The sequence below is a fragment of the Phalacrocorax carbo genome, chromosome 2 (genome assembly GCF_963921805.1).
Source record: "Phalacrocorax carbo chromosome 2, bPhaCar2.1, whole genome shotgun sequence".
NCBI classification, from domain to species: Eukaryota; Metazoa; Chordata; class Aves; order Suliformes; family Phalacrocoracidae; genus Phalacrocorax; species Phalacrocorax carbo.
The window spans coordinates 11,436,170-11,449,018 of NC_087514.1; the positions used below are offsets into that span (position 1 = coordinate 11,436,170).

At 45.9% G+C, this 12,849-nt stretch overlaps 1 long non-coding RNA gene across 1 annotated transcript in view; it reads right to left on the bottom strand.

Moving 5' to 3' along the window:
- Window positions 1–651: 651 nt before the first annotated feature.
- LOC135311848 (uncharacterized) overlaps window positions 652–12,849 on the bottom strand; it is a 159,760-nt gene continuing 147,562 nt past the window's right edge. The window contains exon 8 of the long non-coding RNA XR_010371377.1: window positions 652–12,687. This is a non-coding gene — a long non-coding RNA (uncharacterized LOC135311848). The remainder of the gene's footprint in view (window positions 12,688–12,849) is intronic.

The following is a 12,849-nucleotide window of genomic DNA, read 5'->3' on the forward strand; positions in this document are numbered from 1 at the left end:
CTCGCTGCATAAGACAGCACAAATTCAACCTTTTGAGCTGAGATGGTTTAGAAAAGATCAACCAACACCCAACAAATGAGCAAGCTGTTCTTCTTTAGTGTTTCAAGTTTTAGAAAGTTTCGGTCAGTTCTCTGGACAGAGCACATTTTTAAAGAAAAAGGGCCAGAAAGTCCTCTACAGATGAGTCACACTGACTGAATATCAGAGCGGAACAACGAAGCTGTTGTCCTATCAGGGCTGAGCCAAAAATAGTTGTTTTCACAAGCCTTTTACCTGATTCTCATTCTCATTGTGCTGAAGTCCAGTGGGGATGGGAAAACCAGTTTTACTTCAACTCTAAACTCTTTCAAGATGTGTAGCAGAAGTGTATTACTGAAAAGGATGTAGCGAATGCGGTTGTTGGCAAATGACTAAAATGTTGGCAGAAGAGGTGTCCTTAGAAGGTGGTAAGCAGGACATGGCATCATTCTGGGTTTCTGCCTGCCTAATAAAATTTTTTTATGTGCATCATAAGTATTCTTCTTTCCATGTAGATACCCCAACATTTGCTTATTAGTATAACGAAAAGCAGGACCACTCTGGGTATGACTACTGACCCCAGCAGTCACATCGCTCCTGAAATAAAAATCCATAATGACTGCAGAATTGTCTTCAGCTGTCTTTTTATTTCCAGTACTTCATGCTTACACACGCCTTTCATAAAGAGCAAAACTCACTGTCTCGGAGGAACATATGAGCATGGCTCCAACTAATGTACACAGGACAAACCTTTGTTATATCCTTGCAGCCAAGATATGTAACATCCCATCTTCTTATCACTCTCACCTCCGTACTCATTTGTGCTGAGTTAGGTTGTTTGCACAACCAAGAGAAAACTGTGTCATGCCATGGCAGGGGTGTTTGGCCTAAATTCAAAATGGGCCATGGTTTTAAATGCCTGAATTAAGACACAATAAAAGGAGTAAATTTTCAGAAGTATTAAATGTCTTTTCATACAGACAGAAAGAAGGAAAAAAAGGCATTAATTTTCAATTTGAACATTAAAAAAAAAAATCACTAAAGCCTACATTAAGTCTCTGACATGAAAAGACCTTCAATAAGCCACACAACACTCAAAGTTGTCAGATAAAGAGTACAGTATTACAGATCAACTGGCTGGCATAGAGAAATCAAATGATTTGCTCAAAACTGCTGTGGAGATGAGGGCAGAGCCCAGAAGTTAGATATTTCAAGTGGTTACCACATATCCCTCCCCTGGAAGCTGGCAGCTAATCCCATATGCATTTTTTAAAAACCATTATGGAAGTTGTCATGTTCTGTGACATGTTGATCAAGCTTTCCCACCAAGCAAGGGGCTTTACTTAACCTCAGACCTGCTTTTGAGTTGTGCACACATCCAAGCACAAACATATAAGCACAAGTCAACAGACCCGCAGTATCATGGAGCCAAATGTTATTCTTTCAAAGCATCAGGCTGGGAGAGGGGGCCAGAATCCTTTGGCAGTGCTCAGACCTCCCAGCCTGAGAAGACAGGCTCTCAGGTTGCTTTGTGGCTGCACACATTTTTTTAAACGGATTTCAGACCTTGGGAACATGACAAGAGCCTTATAACCTCCTCCATCTATCGATCCCCTTCACCTACCTTGGTGAGCATAGTCAAAGGATGGAATGTGAGATGATGCAAGGCAAGGAGAGGGGGCATTTTTCCCATCCTCTCAATTTATCCCAAAGTGTTTGTTTTCAGCACTTTAGGGCTACTAATTTATTCACTTCAGCATAAACATTGTAAACCCTTGTGCAGTTCCACTAGCTAGAGCAGTTCAGCTATATCAAGATGCCTGAGTCAAGTATCATGCCCCTTCATTCAAGGCTAGTTTTGTTAAAAAGCAGAAGATACAAAAGCCTGGATGGATACAGAACCATGTATGAAGACCATTCAGAACTGAGAAAGGACCATCCTACACCCTAAGCCCTCTGAGATACCAGACAAATCCCTCCTACCTTTAGATCTTGTCACATACTTGGCTCTTGACCACACACCCTATGCTCATGGGACTCCATTTTAAGAGGTCATGCAGATACAACTACGTATACAAGCAGAACCCAGGCCACCTTCTACTTTTCAAGTCATATTTCTAGCCTTAGTGCCTTAGCCAAAGACATGCTAACTCCTCTGAAGGTAACCTGGCATGGTCAGTGTAGACAAGCAGAGTGCTGTTAATCTTTTGGCTGTCCAGCCAGGCTACCTTCTATGATGAGACAACTGTAAGTTGAAAGAAGGCATCATTCCCTTTTTTCTGACACTCATAAGATTGCATCTGGAGCATTGTGTCCAGTTTCAGGTTCCCCAGTACAAGCAACACATTGACGCAATGGACCAAAATACATTTCATCTATAATTCAGCTGTGCTGGATTCCAGGACTAATGGTTTATACAGGATGAGCTTTGCAGCATTGATTCAAATCACAATACAGTTTTTTCCCCAGGAACATCATTCCTTAGAGGCAAGGCTACTTATTTATTTTTATCAATTTCAGCTGGGAATTTAAGGGCAGAAAAAGAGTCATTTTTTCAACAGGTTCTACAGGTATGACCAGTTTGACTACAGTGAATTGCTATGAGTTTATGCCTAATAAAGAAGTAGACACGAGTACAGATGTGTACAGACAAAGCCTAGACATTTTTATGTGACAAGTAAGACCCTGTACATGAGATTGACTACCATTTCTGTTTGGTATTTCCATGTTTTTGAGCTGTCTTTACTTCTGTTCTCCATCTTCTCACAAATAGGGAGATACAGCGTGCTTTTCAATTGTATCAGCAGCAATCTATCAATCTCCTATAGTTTCTCTGTAGATCAGAACAAAACTCCTCCCCAGTCGTTTCACATTTCTTTCACACTATTTTATGTCTGTTATCTGAAGTTGAAGGATTTCTTCCCTTCCTTGCCATATGGGAGCAATAATAGGTATTCAGCAAGTGCAGGGTTTTTGAGAGAGACAGTATCTGAAAGCAGTACCTGAAAGTTCAACAGAAATATGTATTTCAAAACCGCATCTAGAATTGCAAAATTCACATATGTTGTCCCTCACCACTGAGGCTCCTGTATCCCAAAGCCTTCATCTTGTCCACGCATGTAAATAAGACAAGCCAGGGACTGTTCCCTGGCACTGGAGTCAACTGCCCAGCAGCTCGTATCCAGACAGCTAAGCCCTTTCACCTCCCCAGAACAAGGTGCCTGCAGCCAAATTACTACTGGGGATGGCCCCTGGCCAGTGCAAGTCCCCAGACAGCGCTCGGGCGTTGTCTGGAGAAGTGCTAGCCTGTGTGGGCTGGAGCTGTGCTAACAGCTTACAGTGTGGACAGGTATACAGCACTGCTCAGGGCTATGCCTTGTCCCTGTTTAACCTGTTGGGATAAACCTTGCCACAACCTCCTGTGGCTCTTGTATTTGCAGGTTTTTCCTCTCTCTCTTGGTCATCGCAGGACAATGGCCTACATTCAGCCAAAACTCAGCTGCAGTTCAAGAATCATGTCAGCAAGGGCTGGAAAATAGCGGGACAGTACATAAATTCTTAGCGTTTATTGTTAGTATTTATCAGAACTGACTGTATAAGGCATCTTTTAAGGGCTAGGATGACTCTTGTTTTTCAGGAAGCAGATTGGTAATCACACAGGGGCAAATCGGGGGTAAAACCCGAAGTATCTGTCAAGTTCTGGAGATACAATATTAGACAAGAGGTGACAGATGAAATACTGCATGTCTGTCACTTACAGCCTGGTCTGTAAACCTCCAAAAGACACAGCTCTTATTTTAAGGTCATGTTTCCACACCCTTCTAGAGTATCTTTGCAGAACTTGATGGAGACACATCCCTGAGGCACCAACCTTGTACGCACTGGCCCTGCCTGCCATTTATCATTGCACTGGAAGTGCTCATGAATTACTCTCCACATATACTAGTTTATTTAGAGATAATTCGAGTTGCCGCATGTGTGAACAGGGCCTTTCATTCAAAACCTGTAAGCAGCCAGACGGAGGGAGGGCTCGTGGGGAGGCATGATAAAGTGTTTCAAGCAAACGACACCCCAAACAGTTCCTCCTCTGCAATGCCAGCAGGCAGCCTGCAGCACAAGGGAAACACCAGCACAAACAGCTGTCACTTTTTGCTCGGTCAAAAAGGGAGTTCTGTGTATTTGTTTAAACTCAGCTGACTATTAAAGTACACACATGTAATACTGACCACGGGTACAGCAATGACATGTTTCAGTGGTATCTTGTTTTCTATTGACTCTTTCCAGCCAGACCAGAAATGGATAATTCTCGTGAAAAAAAAAAATTAAAAGACTGGAAAAAGGGAGGAAAAAAGCACATTTTCCGTCTTATGATCTTGAAATAACTTGGGGTTTGTATTAACAGAGCCTGGGTGGATGCCAGCTTTCCACCCTCCTAGAGGGAAGGCTTGAGGATATGCTTCATTAGTAAAGACATAAGAAGTCTAACACAGCTCAGAGCTACCTGCTCTGTGAATATTTATAACAGCGTTAAGCAATGTCATGTCAATTGCCTTACAATTACAATTGTAATTACAATTACACCTTAAAATTTGAATCCATAGGTGTGGAAGAAGGACACCCATGTGCAGCTGCGCATTGGCAAATCACTGCCTTGGAGGTTAGTACCATTCACTGGCCTCGCGTGAACCTCCCTGGCCTTTCTATAATTTCCCATTCAGCCCTTGCTATTCTCCTCTTACTCTTCTCAGAAGCCAGATCACGAGCCACCAACAGCTAATATATGAAGGACATAGTCAGTTGTTGAGCTGGAGCAGAAAAACCTATCCTTTGGTAGTGGAGAGCACATATTTCCTAGCTTAGTCAATGCGGTGGTTATTAAAATGTAGAATTAGCAGGTTCCAACGCAACTATTATGGTATCATTGGATAACTCCTGGTATTCCAAAGCTGGAAAGTCTGGGCTAAAGATGTGTAGCTTGTTTTGCAACATGAAAGAAGCATACAGGTCTGACAGTGTACGTTGCTGTACAGCTGCTGTAATAGTGCTGAGTAACTGCACTGCCTAAACACATACTGCTATCTATAATTATTGATATCAACATCAGTCCACTTACTACGCTGGTCTGTACAAACTTTACCCAGACCTTTCAGCTAATAACTGACCTCTAAAAGAACTCTATCCACCTCTCAGGTGGTGATAGCTCCATCTAATGACCCCCATCGCGGTACCAGACACCAGCATGCAATATCATGATTGCATTGTGAAACCAAGCTCACTCCTTCTTGGAGAGATCTGGCTTCCAGATACTGGCTGAGAGGCCAAAATCCTGACTGCTGAATGCATGCTAGACCAAAGACCAGTCCCTGCTAAATAAAACCTGCAAGAATAATATTAATGATAGCTTATGCTACACAGAACTGCACTTTACTTCACCTAGATCTGCAGATGGGATTATTCCACCATCAACAAGGGCATCTCTAGATCTAGACTATATGTCACCATGAACCATTGCCATTTACAGCCCAGAATTTGTCCTGTTTAACTAATTTGGACTGGTATCACTACACACAAGGACCTTCTGTTCTTTGCATGTTGTCATCCATAGTGCTTTAAGCAATTTGTCTGGTGTCAACCACATTATTCCCCCATGCAGGGAAAGTGAAAAACAATGAGTAAACAGCTTTGTGTAGAGAGAGGTCTTCCAGTCTGAATACTGGTGAAGGAAAAATAGTATGTCCACCTACAAAAAGGGCAAAAAAGGAAGACCCAGGAAACAGCAAACTAGTCGGTCTTGTTTCGGTCCCTGAGAAAACTATGGAACAGGCCCTTACAAAAGCTATTTCCAGGCACACAGATGACAAGATGCTGACTGTGAAAAGTAAACATAAAGGGTCCGTCATGCTTGACCAAGTTGTTCAGTGGATGAGGGGAAAGTTGTAGATATCATCTACCTTGATTTTAGCAAGGTGTTTGACACAGCGTCTCTCAAAATCCTTTTTGACAAGCCATTAAGATATGGACTGGACAGATGAAACAAAAAATGGTTGAGAAACTGACTAAACCTGCTGAGCTCAGAGGGTTGTTGTTAAAGGCTCAAAGTCATGTTGCAGCTGGTCATAAATAAAGTTCATCTGGAGTCAATGCAATTCAGCTTCATAAATGATCTGGAAGATAGGATTGAATGCACTGTCACCAAATTTGAGGACGAGCCTAAGCTGGGAGAGGATGTAGATGTGCTGGAAGGAAAAGCCACCATATAGAGAGGTATCAGAGGTTCAGCAGAGACAAACATCGAGTCCTGAACCTCGGATGGAATAAACCCAAACAGTAGCACCAGATGGGCACTGGCTGGCTGGACACTTGCTCTGCTGAAAAAGTACAGGGTGTCTTGGCAGACGGCAAACCGAACACGAACCAGCCATGTACCCTGGCAGCAATGAAGGCCAGCAGCATCCTGGACTGAAGTAGTAAGACTATTGTTGGTAGATGAAGGGATGTGATTTTCCTACTCTGCTTGGCATCTGCTAGGCCACACCTGGAACACACTGTCCAGTTTTCCTTCCCCCAGTTCAAGAGAGATATTGAAAGCCTGGAGATGGTTCAGAGGGATCAGCAAGATTAGGGGGCTGGAGAACTTCACAATCGAATGAACTGTGCTTGCTCATCCTTGAGAACAGAAGGCTTAGGGTGGGGAAATCAAATCACTGCCTTCCAATACCTAAAGGTTAGTTGTGCCAAAGATGTGCCTTTCACAAGGATACACTATGACAGGAGAAGCAGCAATGGGCACAAGTTGCTTCAAGGGAAGTTCCACCTGGCTATTAAAAACGTTCTTTGCTGTGAGAGCAACTAAAGAGTAGGATCAGTTGCCTGAAGAGAGTGGACTCTTTCTCACTAAAAATATTGAAGACTTGGCTGGACTGGGCCTTGAATTACCTTGTCTAAGGCCCTGCTTTCAACAGAAGTTGGACCAGATGGTCCTGGGAGGTCCCTTCCAACCTAGACTTGTCTGTGTTTCTGTATTTCCTTTCTGTTTCTTTGCTATATACTTTGCTATGTATTTATGTCGGGGGGAAAATTGTCCTGAGCTTTTGAATTGTGAGCAGAAAGCAGGATGCAACAGTATTTGTTTCCCATGAGTGTCCAAGATATAAAGAGTTAAAGATCTCTTGTGAGCTCAGACAGCAGCTCCAGCTCCCACATACCCAGACTTTTAATGGCCTGGGTTGCACCCTAACCATGGGCAGACCTCCTCCCTGCCAGGTTTCTGCCCAGTCTAACCCTGCCCAGAGGGGCAGTGAGTCTCATGCTTTTCGCTGGCCATGGTTGCCCTGACTGCTGACTTGTTTCATGCTCCACATTGTCTGCCAGCCCAAAGCACAAGCCCTGCCCTTCCGCCTCCTGGACATGAGCTGGCATGCATGGCCTAGCTTCTGAGTGGGTGCAGCAACCTCCCATAAAGGTGAGGAAAAAAAGGTGACTGTTGCCGGTAAAGGCAAAACTGGCTGCAGCCAAAGGCCTCAGCCCACCAGAAGCCCCTGTCATGGCTTGAGCTACAAGCCCAAGAGATAAACAGAGCCTCACAGATAAACCACCTCAGGGCCAGTAACTGAAGGGTTAACTGAGGTACAATAACGAGGCAAACCTATCAACCTCTGTGATTTTTGGCTGAGCATCTTTGAACTTGCCATCCCACCACCATTTCCTTGCTAGGATCCATATTGAGGGGGACACGATAAGGAGGGTGGGTTTGTCATTCACGCCAATGCTTTGCCATCCTGCATGGGGAGGGCAGGAGGAAAGGAGACCTGGCTTTGGCAGGAGCAGCCAGCAAGTGAGGCAGCGAGCAGGATGGCAGTGAGCTGGGGCAGCACCAGTGGCGTGTGCCTGGGGAGGCATCGGGTCCACCAAGCACCATGGCACACCTTTGGAGTGGCTTCCGCCAGTGTGAAACTGTCTCCATTGCGGTAGCCACACCCGAAATACCACTCCAAAATTGCTTCAGATAAGCAGTGATTCCTACCCGGAGGAGCTGGAGACATGTCTAATCCCAAACTCCTCCCTTCCCTGGCCCCAGCTCCTAGCTTGCCATAAGCAAGAGTGATACAGACACCTCCGTCGCTATGAAGAACAATGAGATGTCTGAGACAATGGGACCCGCTCGGTGCAGCAATCCTTGAGGTACTTGGGGTGATGCCCAGCTGTGTTTTGCTTGGCCCCATCCACAGGCTTCCAGGAGACCCTACGTCACTGCTCCCTGTCCCAGCAACATGCCAAGGGCAACCACACAAGCCGAGGAGGAAAGCGGGACCATTAGTAGCAGAGCAGACAGCAGCCAAGCAGCCACTGCGGAGCCACTGGGAAATTAGAAAGTAGGCAGAGCAGGCACCTATTTTTGTGAAAATTATCTTCAATTAAATTGATACTGTTTCATGCACAGGAAGATAACATAGGCTTGAAAACAGGCATGAAGCACAATTTCACAAAGGCAGGAAACTGATGTATGCTCGTATTTATACCAGTTTCCCACAGAACGCAGTCCAGGAGACGTCTGTCTGTCTGTCTTCCCTCTGCTGACTACACTGGCACCAAACATGCCAGAGAACTGAAAGATTATAAGATTTCAATCCATTGTGTGAAAACAGCTGAGCAGAGGAGCAAAACCCTAAAGCTGCCAGCCCAGCCTGGGGATGAGTTCATGCACTATCAGAGATCAGAGCCTTTGGATGGGGACCAGCTGTGGTCCTGGGGCTGTGAGTGCAGGGAAGGCACAGATCCTGTCTGGGGATATGAAATGGTGGTCAGATGTCAGGACAGGTGACTGACTTGAGTGGGAGATGGGACATGGGCCTCCTGTGTTAGAGAAGAACTGCTCAGTGCTGGTCTCTGCAAGCTCTCATGCTTAGTAAAACATGGAAAAAGCAGGCACACCCAAAGAAACAGCCGAGTTTGGTAAAAATAGCATTGCAACTTCCTCCTTACACCGACCTACACCCCCAGTGGGATTCACTGGGCCCTACTTTTCACCCACCAGTTTCTCAGCTCCTGAACATTTCCAATATTTCAAAAGTTTTCCTATGTTTCATAAAATCAGAAGTCTTCAGCACAAACACAAGCAAAGAGAAATACGGGATGGCCAGAATGCCCAGTGCTCACCCAGTGCTCTACCCCTCTCCCTGCAAGCACAGGGGTGGCCATAGGCAGTAGGGAAGACCTTGGGCTGCCTGAGGAAGGGGCAGCCCCAGCTCCTGCCTCTTCTCTTCCCTACAGAAGCAGCCATAACTGCCGAACCGCCTGGGGTTGCAGTAGAAGCATTTTGTGAGAAATTGCTATGGATCAGGGGCCTCCCCCAAAATACTTAGTGAACAAATAGTGATTTGGGAATACTTTTACGCCCTTGGATGTGGGTATCTGCAATTCAGCTCCTTGGTACACCCAGGCATTTTAGGTTCTTCACCTTAAAAATTTTCCAGAGCTTTATTGAATTCCCATTCACCACCTGCTAACTGGTTGCTCTGGGACCAGGGCAATCCTCTGATTTTTATTAGAAATCTCATCCTGTATACACAACTTTGCACAAAAGAGGGCAACACCCCAGAAGGACCAAGTGTGGATGACAAGCCTGACAGTGAGGACGATAAACACTGCAGTCCTGGTTATAAAGAAATTGTAGTGGGCAATGCAGTTGTCTTTGTGGGCTCCCAGTTGGTCCAAGGCTCAGCCATAATGCCTAAAGTATGATAGAGACACAATATAATGAAGACAAACAGTCTGGTGATGTGGGAATGATAAGAAGTTGTGAGGATTATTCCTCTTATCCAAGCAAATCTTCCTGTGTCTTGTCTTAGGGAACTAATTCAAATATCTCACCTATGATGAAAGGGGGACTTCCTAATTGAGGGTTAAAAATAGGAAATCCTACGGCTGAAAGAAGAAACATCCATCACAAGGAGGCATGCAGGAGATGGCACCTCCACATAAGAGAAATATCAACAGTTTCACAAAAGCTGCAGACTACTCAGAAAGTGCTACATTTTAATGCTTCTCCTGAACCTGGAATGCTTTCTTCTTAACTTAGCAGACCCTGAGGTCCTTATCAGTACTGGATGTTTAGATGACTTGGCAATCTTCCCGAACATTTTCTTTAAAATGAATAAACCTGACAAGCACAATGCGAGTTACAAACTGCCTTGACTTCCAGGAATAAGAGGATGATTCAAAGAACACAACCCTGGAGTCCCTGATGGAAAAAAGAGCATATCTTACGGCAGAGCCTTCCCATCCCCACCCGCATTTTTTCATTCAATTTTCTACCCCCTGCACTTTTGCTACGAGGCAGTCGGGATGTCTCTGTGCAGCAAGACTCATTCCAACTGGCAGCTCTGGATCAAAGAGCACTGGAAACATTAATCAGTGTGCCTAATCATTTCCAATCGCAAGAAACTTTTCTCTGTGACCTGGCATATAAACACCGAGTCATTTCATTCACTGGTTGACGGACCAGAAACCAAACAATCCTTATCGTACCTAATTCATCTTACTCCTCCGGGTTATAGATGGATCAGCCTGCAATCCTCCAGCAGCAGTGGCAAACTTTAGGTGCTTTACTTAATCAAACTGATTAGCAACCTGTCTGTAGCACCTTTTATCTGTTGGTGCCAAAGTAGTTTACAAACATTAAGTGCATCTAATTTTGTGATAGCAAAGCAAGATGTGGTTACTATTTTCAAAAGCACCTCCAGTAATGAGGGAGAGCTCTTGTTTTAAGGGGATGGGGAGGTTCAAGGCAGCAAGTTTTGCTGATGCATAAAAACTGCTTTGAAAATTAAATGAGCGAACGGTGAAGTCAGGGAGGGAGCCCAGGAATTTTGATTGCCAGCTATCTGTGCTGCCCGTACTGCCATATGGTTTGTTCCAAAAAGGAAAAGAATAATCAAACCAGACATCTGTGCCCAGAGCCTTATCTCTTTGGGCACCATCCTCCGGACAGCCACACTCTGAGCACAAACAAAGGGTGATGAGATCTCCTCTCTGCTTGGCGGGTCTGCAGGGGGACGTGGTGCCTCCTGCTCTCGTTCAGGTTAATTTGTGTGTGATCGCCACCTGTTTGGGAGTTTGCTCCCGCAGTAACATTGATTTCTTGCTTAATGCCAAGAGCGGAAGAACAGCCCTGTCACTGTTACAAGGAAAGCTGAAAAATTCAGGTTGCTTTAGCCCTCTTCAGTTTTCACTCAAGTGCCCCTGACTTGGGGAAAAAAAAAAAGAAAGAATTATGCTAAAGGTCAGCCTGTTCCAGGGCAGCTTTTTTCCCTCTTTGAAGAGGAGAGAAATGAGGGTGGCACAGAAACCTGCTGCTACACCTGACAGGCTCTCACGGACAACAGCCATTGACGGAGCCCTGCAGGAGCACTTTGCAAACCTGCACGACCTGCCTTGAACCTTGCCCAAAACTGTCCCATTCCTTCCTCTGGTGCACAGTGCCAGAGGCAATCCAGATCCCTTTCTGCTCTCTCCTGGGCACTGAGTAGTATTTCTTTTCCTTGAGAGTAGGTGCCTTCAGGGAGAGGTGCGGGTAGGTGAAGAAGGGCTGGAAGAGATGCGCGAGTGCACGGAGACTTCCCTCCTACATCGATGCAACCCCATCCACTGTGGTGGAAAGTTAAACGAAGGATTTCCTGGTGGAAGGGCTGCCAACCCCAAGCTTGGGAGAGCTAGATTTCAACACCTGCTCAGCCACAGGCTTGCTGCCTGGCCTTGCACAAGTCACTCAAAAGCCACATGTATAATGGTACTGACATATCTGGCTCCCAGAAGAAAGTCCACGACACCAAGCTGGTTGGCTGAAGAGGATTAGGGATCTATGAATAGATTTGGCATGAGGCAACACATCCAACAACGGCTGCCAACCAGGGCAAGAGAAGGTGCCAGAAGACAGGAGCAAATCTCCCCCAGGTGTCCGCTGTTTGAGTCGTTCGGCTCGGCAGGAGCCTGCTGTTGGTGTGGGCAGCAAGGGGCTGGTTCACCCTCCACTGATCCAGCACCTGCAGTGGCTTAGCACATTATCACTCCTTGCTCCCATCTCCCTGCCCCAGGTTTCTGCAACTGTTCACAGACCCCAAACTGCGTTTTATCCCTTTGATTCCCAGTCCCAATCTGCTGCAGAGGCTAATAAACACGACTGGACGGGCAGGGCAGCTGGAGGCAGTAATAGCCTCACCAGCTTCAGGGAGCAATGCCAGGGCTGGTCCCTGGGTACCTCTTCTTCTCTCTCTGCAGACGGCTGGGGACATGGATTTTGTACTTCTGCTTGTCACCTGGTGCTCGGGCACTGGGAGGAGGGAGACAAGGCTTTGGATAAGGAGTCACTCACAAACTCTGGGCAGCTCTGAAGAAGCAAAGCAGAGCCATATGTCCCTTCAGTTACAAGCAGTGAGTGGTTTTCTTTATTGACCTGGTTGAGACAGCACTGCATTGTGGTAGCATCTCAGTACCCTGGGGCTACAGAGCCCCAAGTGGGTAGGAGAGTCCAACGGTGTCACTGCCATGCTCGCCCCAGGCTGGGCACTCCCAGCATCGCTCCAGGCACCAGGGCAGCTGTACCAGCATCCTGTGCACCTCTCGGGTTCGCTGCCCAAGACCTTTTCTGTAGCTGCTCAGCTGGCCTTTGTCCTACCACCAAAATGGGAATAAGGACAGAAAGTTATAAAAAGTGTCTCAATCTCACAGTGAGAAAAGCACAGACAGGCAGAGGCTGGAATATTCCCACATACTGACCATTCTAAAGACCCCTCCTTTTTCATAGGTAACAAACCTACGTTGCAGCTTTCCTAG